This window comes from Podarcis erhardii (genome assembly GCF_964252035.2).
Source record: "Podarcis erhardii genome assembly, chromosome: 5".
In the NCBI taxonomy this organism is placed as follows: domain Eukaryota; kingdom Metazoa; phylum Chordata; class Lepidosauria; order Squamata; family Lacertidae; genus Podarcis; species Podarcis erhardii.
In genome coordinates this window covers 62,019,170-62,038,196 of record NC_138509.1, presented here as the reverse complement: position 1 = coordinate 62,038,196, position 19,027 = coordinate 62,019,170, and the positions used below count along the sequence as shown (strand labels likewise).

Below are 19,027 nucleotides of genomic sequence, written 5' to 3'. Positions count from 1 at the left end.
GCAAAGATTCAGATACCACTAACTTCCAGGCTGCTTATTACTAGAATAAAGTTATCATTCCTTGCTTATATAAGGAATATTTAAACAGAATTGCTATATATGTATTTTGGCCTGGTTTCTACATCACATTAAACTATGGTTAAGGCAAACAAGGATTCAATGTCTACAAGCAGTGGGATTCTGCACATTGCTAAAAAGCCCACACTCCTGCCCCACCATGATACGTCTTATTGCTATGTGTGAATCTGGATTCAAGTTTTGTTTCCCCAGAGAAAACTACATGCAGGGTGCAAAAAAACCCACAAGCTCAAGATTCTAGTTTGTTTCTTCCCCAAGCGCAGCATCAGCAGGAGCAAGCAAGGAATGAAACATATGTTTTAAAGCAACATGCACCAGCATGCTGTTCATGTACAATAAACCAGCCTTTAAAGATTAATATTCCCCAATGGGAGGCATCCCACATAAATCAAAATGCTACACGTACACCATGTAGGTAGGTAAAAGGTAAAGGGCCCCTGGACAGTTAAATCCAGTCAAAAGTGACTATGGGGTGCGGCGCTCATCTTGCTTTTCATGCCAAGGGAGCCGCTGTTTGTCCACAGGTCATGTGGTCAGAATAACTAAACCACCACTGGTGCACGGAGGACAGTGACAAGTGCCAGAATGCACTGAAACGCCACTTACCTTCCCACCACAGTGGTACCTGTTTATCTACTTGAACTGGTATGCTTTTGAGCTGCTAGGTTGGTAGAAGCTGGGACAGAGCAATGGGAGCTCACTCCATTGTGCAGATTCGAACTGCCGACCTTCTGATGAGCAAGCCCAAGAGGCTCAGTGGTTTAGAGCACAGTGCCACCCACCCCCCTTTTACACCCTGTAGTAGTAGGATGGGACAATACTACATAGATAGTACATTTTTTCACCAAATCCAAAGTCATAACATTTTTCTTAAATCATCTAAAAAGACTGGCAAAAATCTCCTTGATTATCCCATCCAGCTGTAACAGGCAGAGGTAGCATGATAATAAGGCAAAACCATATGTTCAAGTATGTCGTCATAATATACATTGTAATGTGATTGCAAGACAGCTTTAAGTTATTTAACAGTCAATAATTTTGGAAGGTTTTTAAGATTTACTCTGGTCAAGTGTGTATAGATGCTTTCAAAGTTTCTTAAAATGTTTCTAACAAGTAACCAGGAAACTCTTACGCACGAGTGCTCTTGCAAATTTTCACCATCTAATCTCAAGGAAATAATATTCTTGATTTTGTGCAATTCAGTAGTGAAGGAAGTGACAATATACCAGAAAGACCTACTCAGAAGGAAACTGGTCTATAACCCAGAGCATCCAAACGTGAAGGGAAAGGAGTCAGGAATTAACTATCACCTCTTATTTTTTGATGGATTATAAGGATTCAGAATTTCAGTTTAAGGACCTCAGTGGGAAATCAGTCTGTACAATTATTGGATGACCAATTTTTATTAAGCAATTAGTAGAGAATCTGTTTGCAGAGCATATATAAAATAAGCACTGGTTACTACAATTAACCCTGTGTTCATCATGCTCACACTAGCCCATTTACCTTGGGGTCAAAGCCTTAAAAAAAAAAGGAGGGTTTCAGAAAGCATGAAGTGTTCTCTTCATTCCACTCAATTCAGTTCCTCCTGCCCCCTGCTTCACACAGCATTATGTGGCTACTTAGTTTGCTCAGTTCTCACCAGGTTGTTTTGGTGACAGTATTTTTAAGAGTTTTAAGAGTTCTGTAACCCTTGGGTTCCTCAAAGCCTGCTTATACCTTCTGCTTATGCATGGACAGTGCTGTTTTAACTACCGTATTTTTCGCCCCATAGGGCGCACCGGCCCATAGGGCGCAGCTAGTATTTTTTTTTGGGGGGGAATAAAGAAAAAAATTATTTCCCCCCCCCAGGCGCAGGCCTGGGGCGGGGGAAGCCCGAGCTTCCCCCGACCCCAGCCCCCAGAACAGGCTGCTATCCGCAAGCCTAGGGAGCCCGGCAAGAAGAGAGCTGCCCGAAGCCCAGGGGATGCGCAACCCCTCTCACTCTCCAGGCTTCAGCGAAGGCCTGCATTTGCCCCATAGGACGCACACACATTTCCCCTTCATTTTTGGAGGGGAAGAAATGCGTCCTATAGGGCGAAAAATACGGTACATAAAGATTGGCACTTTGAGTTCATTATTAGCATATGGGATAATGGCAATCTCTGACTCCATACTTAACACGTAATAATTCAAAGAAACAACTTGTAAAGTTTTAATGAAGAAGAACCTTGTAAAACAGTACACTTGCGGGGGGGATGATTTCTCTCGGCCCTGATTTCATTCACGGGGATAAGAAGAACATCAGCTACTATCTACCGGTTGATTACATCTAGCCTGCCATATTTTTTGCCCTCCAAACGCAAAATACTACTGACAGTATTCGAAAGCAATTCTTCACATCTGCATAGCACAGAAAAAACTGTCATGCTACAAATTAAGAAAAATAATAATGGGTTGTTCCAGCTATAACACAATTCCTTTATGACACCATTTGCTACTTAATGCTCGCTATAGTCTTCTAGCCTCCGAACAAACTTGTGAGGTCAGTTAGACAGATTGTGTCTAATACCACACAGTGAGCTTCAAGGTCTACTGTTGATTTGAAAGATTGACTTCGCATTAACCAATATGCTCTGCACATGCCACCAGAAACCACAGTCTAGAGCATTTTCTGAACACAATTCAGTTGTTGAAAATCATTACACACACACATGTGGTACATAGCGACCATCTAAGGTCTGGTGCTCCTATCTTACCTTGTTTTTGCCCCTTCTATTCAGTGAGGCTTAAAATGTGAAAGACGCACAACAAAAATGGCATTCTCCTTGATTACAAATTCTCCCCTCCTTGTTCTTCATGTTTTATTTGTTGCACATAGATATAAATCAGCATTTTGCTTTTATGTTTTAATAAATCTTTAAAATTTAACTTAAAATGATTAAAACTAACCACTAAGCTTCTCTTATAATAGCTTAATAAAAAAAATGTCTGGACATAAGCAGGTTGGCCCAACCATTAAGGGTTAAAGTGAACCAATCTCTACCAGATACACAAAGTAAAATGAAATTTTTCTATTTTAAAAAACCAACAATTCCCCGTAACATGAATATTTACATTCTACCTACCAAACATGGGCATTTAATTGTCACATGAAAAAAAGGAATTGTTCTTGTCTCTCAAATAGCTACTAAGCCTTACTTTATCAATCATTGGATATTTCATTTTTTGTTTGAGAGGGTGGAACTAGGGCAGGAGAGAGTGAAGTAGAAAGTAGTAACAATCGGAGGAAAGGTAACTTACTGTACATGTTCTTATATTCCCATACTTAAGATGCAATCACTCACTTGCCAGAGAGTAAATTCAATGAGACTTATTTCTTAGTAGGCAAGATTGCACTGTTAACTTTCAACTGTCATGGATGCCCATTGTAAAAAAGGCACAATATGGTTAGGGGAATATTTTAAAAAAACATTACCTCTACAGGTTAAAAATGGAAACATTTTTACAGTGAGACAAAAATATGTTAAGTGTAAACAGTACTTTATTTAGTAAATTAACATGGTTTAGTGGTCAGATTTAGGAATTGTTTAGGAATAGTGTCGATTTAAATCAGCATCATTTCTTGCTCATTTAGATAACTGTGATTTACCGTATTTTTCTGTGTATAAGAATAGGGGTTTTTTTAACCAAAAAATTCGGTTTTTAAAATTGGGGCTCATCTTATACACGAGTAGTGCTGAGGGGTGTTTTCTTAATTTGGAGTCCCCAAAAAATAAGGGGCGTCTTATACATGGGGGCGTCTTATACATGAAAAAATACAGGAAATCAATCCACTCTGCTTTGAGGGTCATGAACCCCTTTTGGAAAACCCATGTCTAAGCAATTTGATCTTTTTCACTGTTGTAGCGTTTTATCTGTAAAAGAGACTAATCTGCCTCAGATTGTTTATTTTAGGAAAATTTTAAAATGCAATGATTGTAATACGGGAGCATATGCAACATTGAACAGATATTGTTACCCTCAGGACTCATTGCCTGAAATATGATCCAGAGTCTGGAGAAACTAACATATCAATTTGGTTCAACAAATGCTGAATTGCAATACAAAACTATACACCAAAATGAGCTTTTTTCCCCACCTACTGCTCTTGAGACCTTCTCTCCCCACAAGAACAGCAGGGAGGAATCAGAGGTTCAGGCCAACAAAAATAATTAGAACAGCCTTTTCATCCAGCATTCAGCTATCACGTTTTGCACTTCTTACAGAATCATGCACATTTGTACTTTCAGTGCTTCAAACCCAGAGCATTTTACAAGGGTTTCTGAATGTTATGTAAATGTTAAAAAAGGTGACCCTTTCATGATATGAAATACAGAAAAATCCTGTGTAACAATAAGATACCTTCCATATATTAGAGAAAAAGTAGAGGGCCACTGTTTAAGATGCTGGAAGTTTTTCCTTACATTTGTATATCTTAATATTAGGTAGCAAAACACCAAGGAATGAAATGGCATAAACAACTGCCAAGGATAATCTTCCTTCAAGTCCAATGCCCTAAACCTCCCGTGCTAGCACATAAATTCACAACACACAGTCTCAACTGCCCTCTAATTAATGATTATTTCTTGACTTGTCTCAATCAGAAACTTTAAAAACTGAAAAAGGTGTCCCCCAAGCACCCACTAATCATTCTGCAAGATCCTTTCTTTGCTAATAGAAGGACGGCTTTCGGAAAACAGTCCTCCTCTTTGGTGAAGCAGTGGCCTTTTGACTCTACAACATTGAATAGCTATTCAATCACAGCTAAAATGTCAGCCTCCCTCCATTAACCCCTTCAACCCCTTCTGGCAACAGCAAAGTATAGAGTCCAGAATAGCTGGTTAATCAGAAAAGCCAATTCCAGTTATCTTAAGAGTTCTATCCACATACTTTTAAGTATGTTCTGAATTTTACTAAACAGGATTTTTTAGTTATAATTCACACAGATGTCTGTTCCCTTTGTAAGGGTAACTGCATTATAGGGCTGTAGTCTAGCACACTGTAACCTCCCAATTGATACAGTCATCTCATACTGAACTGTGAAGCACAGTACAGGTGCTAGGAACAATTGAAATATCACAGAATTTGCCTTGCATCAGATCAGACAATTGGTTCATTCTGCTCCATATTTTCTGCACTGGCTGACAACAGTTCTCTTTGGCTTCTAGTAGGCTGAGAAGAAATCCTACCTGAAATGCCAAGGCTTGAACCTAGGATCTTTTGTATGCAAAATATGTGCTCTGCCCCTTAGCTATGACACTTTAGTTACATGTTAGTAATAAACATCATCAGTTAAGTCACCAAGCAAGTATTTCCCCCTCAAATTTGCCTTGTATCCTATAATGTTAATGCAGCCTTTAAAACAGGCCGATTTACCAAGTAAATGTTCAAACACTTTGAGTATACTAGCTTGCTGCTTTGCGGTAAACACAAAGGATCAAACAGCAGTCTCCAATCAATTACCGTATTTTTTGCACCATAACACTCACTTTTTTCCTCCTAGAAAGTAAGGGGAAATGTCTGTGCGTGTTATGGAGCGAATGCCTGCGGGTGGCGGGGGAGATCAGCTGCAGTCGTGAGCAGAGGATCCATGGTTCCCCTTTCTTCCCGCCTCCGTGGTTACAAAGCATGGATCCACATGGATCCTCAGGATTTTTGCATTGGGCTACTCCAAACTCACTGTCAGATCACATGTCTGTGGCCACAGCATGAACCACAAAAATCATATATCCACTATTTCGTTTAGAATATTTTTTTTTCTTGTTTTCCTCCTCTAAAAACTACGTGCGTGTTATGGTCTTGTGCGTGTTATAGAGCGAAAAATACGGTAGTTTGGTATTTTCAGTTTTCATTAGTTATATATTTTTTCACATTAGAAAAGAGTGCAGCTTACATATGTTAACTACTGTACATAGAATTCTTACCCACCAAAGCCATCTGCTTTTGTTAAATTACCACCTTTCCTGAGATAAAAGGTTTAGTTTGTTTCACTATAGCATTTAATGCAGTATGATAGAACTTCATAGTGTCTGTGGGATATAGCATGTGGTTTTTAAAGGCTGTTTTTAAGGGAACAGTAGATGAAGCTTAATTTTAACTGGAGAAAAGGGGGAAATTAACATGTTAAGATGACTAATATATGGCATCACTGTAACTGCAAATGTGGCACACAATATTGAGCATCAGCAGCTAGTATGGTGTAGAGCTGCAGAACCATCCTATCAACACCAGTATCACTACTATGGTGAATTCATGATTGTGTGGAGGACACTATCCAGTACTCACATGTAGTATTGGACTCAGTGTACATTCAGCTCTGATCTCTGATATTGAGAGTTAAGTATGAAAACAGAGGGATTGGAGATCAAACCCCTGCTCAACCATAAAGCTGACCAGGTGGACCGAGGCCATTAACTATCTCTCTTGCTCTTTAATTTGTCCCATTAGAATTCTTATTTGAACAAAATGGGTTAACTTTACAGCCATCATCCTGAATTCCTTGGACCAGGCAGCTCCCAAGTCTGTTTTGGGGGCCTAATCCGGCCCGCTGGTTGGTTTAATCTGGCAGTTTATTTCCTGGGGTAAAATTCTAAAAAAAAAACCTCAACAAGTTCAATCCCAGAAAAAAGCTCAACACTTCCAATCCTTAAAAAGGTCAAAAATCTTGGTTGGCCCTCATGGCCCTTAACTTCATCAAATCTGGCCCTCTTTGAAAAACGTTTGGATACCACTGCCTTGGACAAAGGTGCAATCAAACAACTATAACTTTAAGAACTGTGCCTGAATTTGCCCTTCCTTCCCCATTCCCCTTTTCATTTTTTTCAAGACTGCAAGCCTCAAGCAGGTACTGTCTTCGGTTTTTACGGATATAAAAGCCACTCTGGGATTTTTTTTTTAATGGGGGGGGGAATGCTTCATCATAAATAGTGCAAGCAGCTGGGGTTTGCAGCACAACTGGATAGCAGGTAGGGGGCCTGTGAACCTATTTACATCACAGTCAGGCTGTGCTCTTGCCTGATTCTTCCATTCAATGATTCAATGTTGCAGCATGTTCTCTGGCTCATTAGAACAGATGCAAAACTACACCAAGGCACTTGAGCAGCAGAAGGGATGAATGTATATGCATTATTTGTATATGTATGGCATATGACTTATGGCAATGTACCATACTTTGGAGTTAACTTGTGGCATACTTTGGTTTTCAGTTCTGCCTGCAATAGGCAAAAACCTTACTGGCACTTGCAAAGACCTAGTAGAATGAATTGTTAGGAGTAAACTGCACAGTTCACTGCACACAGCAAAAATAAAGATGCAGAAGAGGTAGAGTATGCAAGAGTAAGTGGGAAGAGGGGAGAGCTGGTTGAAAAGAAAAGGCAACAGGAATAAGCACCGACTGGAAGAAAGGGAGGCAGAAAGATTCTTTTTTCAAGTTTTTAGAAAAGACAAGACATATCAGTAAATTTTCAAGCAGTGCAATTGATGGCTTCATCTCTGCATTTCTGGATTTCCTGGCCAGTATTTCAGCAGGTAAAGGTAAGCGCATCAGCAAATCAGCTGCTGAGTTGGGGTGGGAGAGGGAGTTGTGTTAGTGAACCTGTTAATGCATAATAATAGCATGTACAGTTGGTATCTGACGGCAACATAGTATAAACTTGTTTCATACCTATGGAGGCATATCAAAATAAGTATCTAGATTTTTTAAAAAGGCAGATCAAGGACTTTCACAATTATCCCTGAGTGGAAGCAGATCTCCAGACTAAGCCAACATGCAACCGATCATTTTATTTGTAGTTAACTTCTGGAGTTGCCAACATGACGTGAAAAAGCACCACAACACCCCAAAGGCATGCAATGGTACCCAGCAGGTGATCTACTCTCCTCTGTGCTGAATTGCTCATCAATTACTCTCCTGACTGCCCAGTCCCTCCTTGTTCAGCCTTCAATGTCTGCACCCACTCCATTTCCTTTCTGACTGGGCAAGCTTTGGAACCCACAGAAAAAGACGATGAGAAAAAGCAAATGAATCAGTGTTAAACTAGTATGCCTCTGTCACTGCTAGTAATGTGAGGTGAGAATAGTCTCTGGAGAATATTCAAGAATATTCTCTGCTAGAAAATTCTCCGGAGAATATTCTCCACAAACTGTAAATTCTGTGTTGTCTACACAGCAGCTTTAAATGTACATACCTCTTTAATTGAGAATATTCTTGAGAATATTCTCCAAAAGATTATTCTCAAGAATTTAACATCATTAGTCACTGCACAGAAAAAGTATGCTTGTGTAGAAGGGACTGTGTGTGGCTAGGATGAACAGAACAATTATACATATGTCTACTCAGAAGCAAGCCCCACTAAGTTACTCCGATGTGAGCATGCTTTTGATTCCAGCCTTAGGAAAGAGGAGGACAGATGAAGATAAGAGAGTAAGACAGGACTCCTTCACTTTTAATACTTTCTAGGAGATGGAATTTCAGCAGATGTTCCTTGTCATGGAGCTTAGGCAACTGTCCAAGGTTCAGGACTAGTTTTAGAAACTCAGATATATAAGCTCCGGTAATTTCCAAATGGCACCTCACTTACAGTTGCCACAACAAAATATCTAAGAATATTCTGGAGGGAATAATAATAATAATTATCATTGTCATCATTTCCATACTGCTTTATATTTTAAAGAAAAAAATCTCAAAGTGGTTTACAACACATTAAAACGTCAAATAAAACAATCCAGAATAAAACAAATTCAAGCTTCAAGGAAAATATTTCAGATCCTTGTCTTAAGTGATGTTTTACTTTTCCCATATTTATTTACCTGCTTAATTTGTATAGCTTGCCCCATAGCAGAAGTATTCTAGAAAGCTAGTGTGGTGTAGTGGTTCTAGTGTCAGACTAGGACCTGGGAGATCAGAGTTCAAATCCCAACTCAGTCAGGAAGCTCAATGGGTGAGCCAGGACCAATCACAGCCTCCTAATCTACCTCACAGGGTCATTGCAGGGTTTAACTGAGGAGGGAGTGAACCATGTACTCATTGGAGAAAAAGGTGGAATATAAATGCAATAAATAAGCCCTTCTGCTTACCTGCTTATGAAAGCTGGGCAGGCCAGCCAGATGGAAATGTCAGTTGCCTACCTGGCATACAGAGATGTCCCAAGCGGTCACAACTGGACCCACGCCTGTTGCAAAACACACCTGGCACCTGGGGAATTTCTAATGCTGTTCAGGACCTGTACAGTGGTGCCTCGCAAGACGAAAAGAATCCGTTCCGCGAGTCTCTTTGTCTTGCGGTTTTTTCGTCTTGCGAAGCAAGATCATTAGCAGCTTAGCGGATTAGCGCTATTAGCGGCTTAGCAGACCAGCTGATAAGCGGCTTAGCGGACCAGCTGATAAGCGGCTTAGCGGATCAGCTGTTAAGCGGCTTAGCGGATCAGCTGTTAAGCAGCTTAGCAGCTTAGAAAAAGGGGGGGGAGGAAAAAACCCTGCAAGAACTCGCAAGACATTTTCGTCTTGCAAAGCAAGCCCATAGGAAATTCGTTTTGCGAAGCACCTCCAAAACGGAAAACCCTTTCGTCTAGCGGGTTTTTCATCTTGTGAGGCATTCGTCTTGCGGGGCACCACTGTACTTTGCATCTGGCCATCCAAGAGGTGGATGAGAAATGCAGAGTAATCTTATGAAGTTTTACTCAGACCTAAATCCCACCAAGTTAAATGGACCTTAGTTGCATATAAGAATGCATAGGACTGCAGCCTTGTGTTCAGTTTCATGGGCAAGTTGAACCCCACCAGTGAAATTGGTATTTTACTATGTGAAGTTGGGCCAAATATTTGCTTTTTGGCATTTGGGGCTGAGACCCCATCTGTGTCATATATTGTCCATTTTGACTGGGCACACTTACTATGGCAGCCATTTTGTGGTGGGGCTCACAAGTTTCTCAAATTTCCAAATGCACCCATGCCTCCAAGAAGGTTTGTGACCACTGGTAACCTCATCTTTACAATAATGTTGTGGGAACAGCTACGTAGTTAATTAGTGTCTTGGTCGATTCTTTTAATACTAATCATCATTAAACACATCATATAAAAGGTGTCTCTTCCTGTGCATGAAGTTGAGTTATAAGTTTCACTATAATTGCTTTTGAATATCTTCTGAAACATGTAATATCTTTTGAATTATACTGTATGTGTTAAAATTTAAGATGTTTTTTTTAAAAAAAAGATTTTTCAATTAAATCAAGTAAGTTGTTATGATAGATATAATTTTCTTTTCCCATTATGTGTTTCAACAATATAGTTCAAAAAGTGAACCAAATAGATTCCTTTAGAAGACTGTGTAAAAGAAATGCTCAAACATGTTTGAATTTACTAGTTATGTTACTCATTTATTTATTTGTTAGTATTTCATGTATTGTGTTTCTTGTATTACCTTGTTCTGATGGAAAACACCCTGTAACTTTTTTGGCAAAGGGTGGCATAGCAACATCTTGATAGACAAATAAGTAACAGTATCAGGTACAGTGGTACCTCGGGTTACAGACGCTTCAGGTTACAGACTCCGCTAACCCAGAAATAGTACCTCGGGTTAAGAACTTTGCTTCAGGATGAGAACAGAAATCATGCTCCGGTGGTGCGGCAGCAGCAGGAGGCCCCATTAGCTAAGGTGGTACCTCAGGTTAAGAACAGTTTCAGGTTAAGAACGGACCTCCAGAACGAATTAAGTTCTTAACCTGAGGTACCACTGTATCTACACCAGAAACCAACAAGCCATACTGTAGTTGCCAATCCCCTGCTTATTCAAATAGCAGCAGCCCAAAAGTCTAACAAAATATTAATGGTTTAGTATTCTGGTTAATAAAGTGATTATTAAAATCACAGTTCCTCATTTTAGACATAAAAGAGAACGGTATTATAAGTTAAATACGATTGGTGTTCCAACAGGCAAGAGGCATGGGAAGAGATAAGAAAAGAGCATGAGGCTGACAGTCATTCCTAGTTTGCTCAACTATGGTTTACACACCCAGGAATGTACATCCAAATGTGGCTACAAGCCACAATGAGTTTGTCCTACCTTCACTGCTAGAGGCAGTATGCCTTTGAATACAAATTACTGGGAACTGCAAGCTAGGAGAGGGCCACTGCACTCAGGTCCTGCTTGCAGGCTTCCCATAGGCATCTCTTTGGCCCACTATGAGAATCAAATGCTGAACCAGATAGACCTTTGGCCTACAGGGCTCTTCTAATGTAACAACAAAGAGATAATTTTGCATTTCAGCTAACCTTGGCCCAAAATCATCTAGTACTGCTTTTGCTGATGCAACTTCTACACACCTGAAGGGTTGAGGGAGAGGGAAAATAGGAATGCAGCTCTATAAATGGCAATGTGAACTGGTAATTTCAATGAAATCCAGATTGCAACCTTTTGGTACATTGCAGAAAATACCCCTGAAGCTCTACTGAAATACTGTAAATTCAAGCCATGAACACACTTAAGTATTCAGGTTAAAGTCCCGAAATGGACTTTGGACATGCCTGCTTTAGGTATAAGGACAACATACTCAACAAAGTTTTTATATATCACTAGCCAGCTGTACGCTTCTCTCAAAGAAGCTGACTGGGCCCCAAACCAAGGGTGAACTTTGGTAATATTTCATAATATGGCACCCCTAAATGGACCTTCTCAATTCTGCGCCCCCTCAGCTCGGCACCCTGTGGGACGGCAACCACCCACCCACAGGCCTAATGTTGATGCTGCCCAAACACACACACTGGTTACATTCAATCTAGCATATTGTATGCCTCTAAAGAAATTTCAAGAACTTCAAATCAGCTCAAAATTTGACTAAGATGTTAGTAGAAGCATCATAGTTTGCTCATGCTACAATCAAATATTATCTTTTTGACTGATTGTATTTCCTGTTGGTATTATAATCAAAGTGCCAGGCAGCAAGTACTCTGCATCTTCATCATCCCTGACTATTGATCATGCTGGCTGGGGCCCTGGTGGAAGTCCAAAACCTCTGAAGAGCACCAGATTGGGAGAAACAGCCCCAGAGTGCAGGATCCAAATCAATGGGTACAGATGACATGAAATGGGATTTTAATTAATCGTCAGGAACTTCCTAATGAAACAAGCTGTCTGATAGTGAACAGACTGCTTAGAAAGTGGCTATTAGTAGTTTAAGCAGAGGCTGGATAGCAGCCTATCAGGTATGATGTAGAAGCAGATTTCCTATATTTAGCAATAGCTGGACTGGATTGCCTTTAAGGTCCCTTCCCATATTTAGCTTTTCTCTTAATGTTTTTATGTTGACCAGTTGTGGTTTCATTATGTATTCAGTTTTTACTGTTCTATAATTGTTCGCTGTACTGCTCTTAAATTGCTGGTTGTAAGACATATTGTAAGGTCTTTAGGTTGTATTCAATTTAAGAGTTTGAAATTAATGGTCCCAATATGTCCATTATTTTCAATAGATCTTCTCTGAGCAGAACATTGGGGAAAACTTTTTGTCCTAAAAAGCAGAGTTAAACTGTTTTAAATAAGCTGTAAATAAAATTAATTAATTTGGAATCTTGAGCTATGTCCAAGATTGCATTTAAGCAAATTTCCCAGAATTTTAAGCAAATCTTCAGAAGGTTAAATGTATTATATTATTCCAATGGGTGGTTGCTCAAATCATTTTCAGAGGAACGTCAACAGTTCAAGAGTTGGGTGAAACCATTCTGGTTCTTACATGAACAGCTTTTTCTGTATTACTAATTTGGCTTATCACAATTGACGTATTTATTTAGGGCCCACTCTTGGTGTGGTTGTAATTTGTTTTAAACTGTTTTACTTTTGAATTTTACATTGTAGTGACCCACATTAGGACCGTCTGGTGAAGGAAAATAAATCTAAAAATATCCTCCTCCAGTGGAACAAAAAGGGAACATTCCAATCAACTTCTTAATTGCAAAGCGCTCATCTATATTAGTTCTATTCATCAAAACTCCCAATATTCAGTGAGATTCTGCAACATGTTCAAAAGTATTGACTATTTAACCACACACAATGTTTCAACCTTAGGAAGAGCACTACCTAAAAAAAAAAAAAAAAAAAAAAGTGTGGTGAATAAGTTAAGAGTGTATATGAGTTGATGTTCTGCTCTTTGACAAGAACAAAATGTTCTATAATACAAAGGAGATAAATTATTCTTTGGTACAAGGTTGTAAGATTATACAAAAATGTAAGCTAACTTTTATTGGCCTATCTCTTGACTCGCATGTTTTCCTCTCAAGTGAGCACTGCATTGCCTATTCAAATCAGTGATGAAAACCACCCTGCAAGGTAATATGTCCCTCCCCCCTCCCCACATTCTAGCATTCCCTACTGCTGTTATATGATCCACTAGTTGCTGCATGTCCCATAGCCACAGCTAGTCTTCCTACAGGCTACGCCATCTAGCACAAGATGACCTGTGTTCCAGTCAATACAACTTGTAGAACATTCTGAAGTTATGTCACGAGGCAGGAACACAAAGATCCAAGGTGATCTTAAACACCAGAACAGAACTTTTGGTGCTTACTGCTTTGGTCACCTACCAACCAATTATTCCACTTCCCAAAAAGCGAAACATCCTAAGTGGCCACTCTCCACTTCCTCCAACTTGTACCCAGCGTCAACCCATCACCCTACAGTATTGACCAGCGTTTACCAGAAATCTGCCCCTAAAGCTCTTCCCTCCTCAAGAACCAGAAGCTAACACTTGATCTCTCCCGCAACGGCTCAGTCCAACTCAGTCCCGCTATTTTAGGCATCTACTCTGATTCCGCCTCGGCCAACCCCCTCGGGGATCAGCGCTACCCCCAAATGGCCTCCCCATTTCCGCCTTGGCGTTCTCGCCCGCCGCCGGTTTTCACGGCCGCCACCCCCGCGTCCCCGCTATGTGGGCCCTCTGCCTCTCCCGGCTCCTCATCCACGGCGTCGCCAGTGGCACACAACCCACCCCGCCCCGGAAAGCGGGGGCAGCGCGGTCGACCCTGAGCTTGCTCAGCGCCGCCGCCCGGCCGAGAACGAGCCGGGGAAAGCGCGCTGGAGGGCGGGAGGGAAGGCGGGCAGGCCCCGCGCGGGGGCGGGGGCACAGCGGCGGGCTCCGGGCCCAGAGAAGCCACTGGCGGGGTCGGCGAGGCGAGGCCGCCCCGTGGGGCCGCCGCCCTTCCATTGTCACCCCGGCCCCGCAGGGAGGGAAACGAAGGGCCGAGCCGGGAGGGGAAGAGGGCCGCCACCCGGGAGGAGCCACCTCCTCGGGCGAGAGCCGCCCGCCCGCTCGCTCGCTCCCTCCCTCCCCGCTCTCGCTCTGGCTGCCGCCCGCTGGCCCGGCCCGAGAGTGTGAGCGAGCGAGGGAGAGAGCGCGAGCGGGAGAGCGAGAGAGAGAGCGGGCCCGCTGCCCCCGCCCCTCGCGCCTCCATCTTGGATCTCAGCCTCGGAGCCCCCCTCCCTCCGCCCGCGCTGACTGCGTTACCTCAGCTGGGCCAGCGCCCCCGGGAATCCTACGGTGCCACGGGAGAAGGGTCCAGGCGGGCCGGGGCCAAGCCGGGCCGGAACGAACAAGCGGCGGTGCCGGGGGCCGCACCTCAGTAGAGCCGCAATCCTAAACCGCCATCTGGCGGCATTTCCTACCCGCCAATGGCGCAGCCGCCGCCGTCGCCAACCAGACCCAGCGCGCCTCCTGCCGGCCGCGTCCGCACACTACTCGAGCAGGCCCCGCCCGGCGGGGAAGGCGCCCAAAACAGCTTTCGCGCGAAAATGTGCGCGCGTGCGCGCTACTTTTCTGGCCCCGTTCACTCACCGTACACCTTTTGTCTGCGCGCGCAGTGAGTCCACCTCCGGACGGAAGTGGTCTACGTGACACTTCCGTCCTGGCAGGGGGTTGGTCGGGCGGCCTCTCCGCCATTTTTATGCGCGCCTCCGGGTAGGGTTAAGGCGCGTCCCCGAAGCGCTCCAGTGTTTGCGAGCTGTGTTGCCGCTCGCGAGCTTAACAGCAGAGGGAGCCGACAGCTTTATGGCTGCGCAAGCGGATGACAGGCCCAAAGCGTTTAACGCAGACGGAGTGTTATTTATTTTTAATCGCTATTATAATGTGATTTACAGTTCATGAAACGCGGGATGCACACAGAGAAATTAAATATTTACGATCGTTTCTTCTAGCAAAAGCCATATTTAGGGCATTTCGTTATTCGTTTAAAGTGCAACTGAAGAACTTCTATTTTTAGCAGTTTCCCGCATTAATTTCAAACGTTGTCATGAAAAGTATGGTTTGAGGGAGGGAATCAGAAATGGTCCCAGGTGACTGAGCTAATAACTACCAAGGAAATAAAGAAGATATTTTGGGAACATGTATATACCTACCGAAGGCTGGGAAATGATTAAGAACAAATTACTGTATATCACTCAGGCTATGTGATGATCAAAACCCAATATTCTGTCCTCAGATTGAGATATTTAAAACGATACATAGAACTGATAACAGCACTCCTGGCATGTTGTATACTGCAGCCCGGTTAGAATATCGCCTGTAAATAGGGTCATATTTTATTTAGTCTTCCCCCCCCTCCAGTAACTTACAATAGTTGTTAGAATATGTTTTTCCTCTAATCATGGACAGCAGAGGATTGGATAGTGAGGATCGAGAAATAGGTCAGGCTGGTGTAGAATCAAGAGCTCCCACACACCTCTTCCTCTTGCCTCCATCTGCTGCTCCATTGTCTCCCAGGACCAGGCAAGGGACTGGGAGGAGCAGGTTATATGCAGGTGGAGTCTACACCTGTTTGTGTGCAGTTCAGATGCAGGAGATAGATACATAAGCCAAGGTCAGCAGCAGAACCTCTGTTGCAGCAGACATTAGACTGGTGGACATGCCTTTCCCTAACTTTTAACAATAAATAGAATTATCTACTCTGCACATTCTATGCCTGTCAGCCCCATGACACCCTTACACAATGTCATTAGCCACCATCCCCAACATTGCCCCAACTAGAGGCAGTCCAATATATTTTGCTGCTCCACAATTGACTGTTGTACACTCCAATCCAGTAACCATATAAAGATGCGGGGCACAAACCTTGAAGCATGCACAGCCTTGTATAATCTACAGCTTTCACCCTGGAAGGGATTCTCTCTCTGATCACATAACCATGTGCTCTAATGGCAGTCACAAAAATACTGCTGCTGTGAGCAATTGGTTGTGTTGCTCAGCTAGCTGTGGATCCAGCAGAGTCCCAAACATTATTTACTGAAAAATAAGTAGGGCTTGTATGACTCAGTTGTCAACTATTTTTTCTCTTTCTTTTTTCCTTGTACTGCTTGGTACATTTAAAAACAAAGTGCAGGTTGTCAGGAACTCTGGCACATGCACAGCTGTTAAAAGATGCATTTTCACATTAAGATGTCTTCCCCACTTTACATGTTTGCTGTGGGAAACCAGTATACATACAGCAAACACATTTGTCACATAGAATATGGAACTGCTCTTTGCAAGTGTTTTATATAGATTGCTCTTGGACCAATCTCTTCAGGTATTATTCACAACAAATTGAAAGTCTTATTTAAATCAGGGAGGCTAACCTGTAACCTTCAAAATGTTGTTAGAACTTCAGATCTGATCAGCCACAGTCAGCATGACCAATTGCCAGAAATGATAACAGCTGTAATCTAACATCTGGAGTACCACAGTGAAATATACTCAGAGTCAAGTGTGAATTTCATGCTGTTTATTCAGCTCGTAGTAGCAATGAATGAAACTTTCCCCAAAACATCTAGCTATACAGTATATACATTATTTACACAATGGGCCCCGTGTGCTTGGCTAATTCCGGGCTGCTCCTACAGGCCCATCTGGAGCTGGATTGGGTGGCTCCTGTGGACCAATCAGACTGCTGCATTCTGGATGCTATTGTTCTAGAATTCAGCTCGGTACATAACACCCCTCCCCTCTAAGTTCCAGTCCTGCCCACGAGGTTAGCATTCATCCGTAGTCCTCAAGGTATGCCAGCTGCCTACGTATGCGTTGTGGCCTGGGGTGTTCCTTGGTCAGGGGTTCTGGTTTTGTCTCGTGTTTCGAGGCTGCCACCCAATCCAGCTCCAGGTGGAAGTGAATCAGCAACCTGACTGGCCTGCAGGAGCAGCCAATCAGGCTTCTGGAGGAAGTGAATCAGCAACCAGATTGGCCTGTAGGAGCAGCCCGGAATTAGCCAATCACATGGGGCATATTGTGTAAATAATGTATATATAGCTAGATGTTTTGGGGAAAGTTTCATTCATTGCTACAACAAGCTGAATAAAGAGCATGAAATTCACACTCGACTCAGAGTACGGTATATTTCATGATGGCAACAACCTCCAAAGAAACTGGAGAACAAGGAAGGGCAGAGGCTTTCCTGAGGCCCTCTCCCATCCCTACAAAGGGTAGGCCTTTTCCCATCTCACCTCACTGAATACCATTGTCATTTTAGGAAGGAGAAAAATAAGCCAGGGGTGCTGTTTTGTGTGTGAGATTGGGCTGATGCTGAGAGAAGACAGAGTGGCTTTACCATGGTTTAGGCAGGCGGTATCCCTGGAAACCTAATGGAGAATCAAGATGTATTGGAGTGTTAATGCTGTGAGCCCTTCCATCCTATGTTCAGGTTGTATATATGTATAAAATAAAACCATATATCCTGAAGACGTATCCTGAAGACATTAGTATCTCCAGCGACTTTCATTTCAAGAAAACAGAACCCTGGGTAAGAGCTGGGAACTCTGGAGTCTCTCGCCATTTGAAGACAGGGGTGCATACAATAGAGCCATAACAAATTGTTTTATTTGCTGTTTGTTTAAAAAACATTTAAGAGGTTTATACTTGAACTGAGAGATTTCCCTTATAAATTGTCGGTGAAATGTATCTCTGCCAGTGAAATAGATACCATTGACTGAATGTATTCATCCTACAACAGCAAGGTGAGAAGATGGGGAAGCCCACTTGCACAGTAATGAATGTTGTTTTTACCTGATGGAGCAGCATGCCCATATTGTAGCACAGAAAGATTAATCTAGAGAGATTATTCCAAGAGAAACAGTTCACTGCAAATGGATTAATACATTCTTTAGAACCATCATTCTACAGAAAAGGGAAAGAAGGGAAGCAGGGCTATTCCATTGGTTCTTCTCAAAGACTAGCTATCTTTGGCTCTTCCTTAACCATTGGCAAACAGCAGCCATTCCACAATAAAAACTGATGTTTGAGTTTGTTGCCCCCACCACTTGCCTGAGAGCTGAGTGTCTTGGTTTTTATTTATAGGTAAGCTATTCTGGGGGACGCGGGTGGCGCTGTGGGTTAAACCACAGAGCCTAGGACTTGCCGATCAGAAAGTCGGTGGTTCGAATCCCCGTGATGGGGTGAGCTCCTGTTGCTCGGTCCCTGGTCCTGCCAACCTAGCAGTTCGAAAGCACATCAAAGTGCAAGTAGATAAATAGGTACCGCTGCGGTGGGAAGGTAAACGGCATTTCTGTGTGCTGCTCTGGTTCAACAGAAGCGGCTTAGTCATGCTGGCTACATGACCCGGAAGCTGTACGCCGGCTCCCTCGGCCAATAAAGCGAGATCAGCACCACAACCCCAGAGTCGGCCACGACGACCTAACAGTCAGGGGTCCCTTTACCTTTAAGCTATTCTGGGATCAATTTCAACTGACAGCAGAGTAAAAATGCCTCAAATAAATGCCCCAACTAGCAGAACATCTGCTGATACTGGCATGTATCTTGTGAAACTTTAGCCGTGTCCTACTGGCTTCTGGCCAAGGTTGGGGGTGGTAGTGGAATGAAAGTATGAATTTAGTTTCACTGAGATCTGTAGCAGGACCAGTGAATGAACTGAGTTAGCCTGTAGCATCACTCTGTTTACCCCTCTCACTTCCCCCAGTACATTC

At 42.7% G+C, this 19,027-nt stretch overlaps 1 protein-coding gene across 1 annotated transcript in view; it reads right to left on the bottom strand.

Moving 5' to 3' along the window:
• The window catches only part of STAG1 (STAG1 cohesin complex component), a 107,297-nt gene extending 92,503 nt beyond the window's left edge, over positions 1-14,794 (bottom strand). Inside the window, exon 1 of the mRNA XM_081863497.1 lies at positions 14,589-14,794. The gene's annotated coding sequence lies outside the window, so the exon portion shown is untranslated. The remainder of the gene's footprint in view (positions 1-14,588) is intronic.
• Between the last annotated feature and the right edge of the window lie 4,233 nt (positions 14,795-19,027).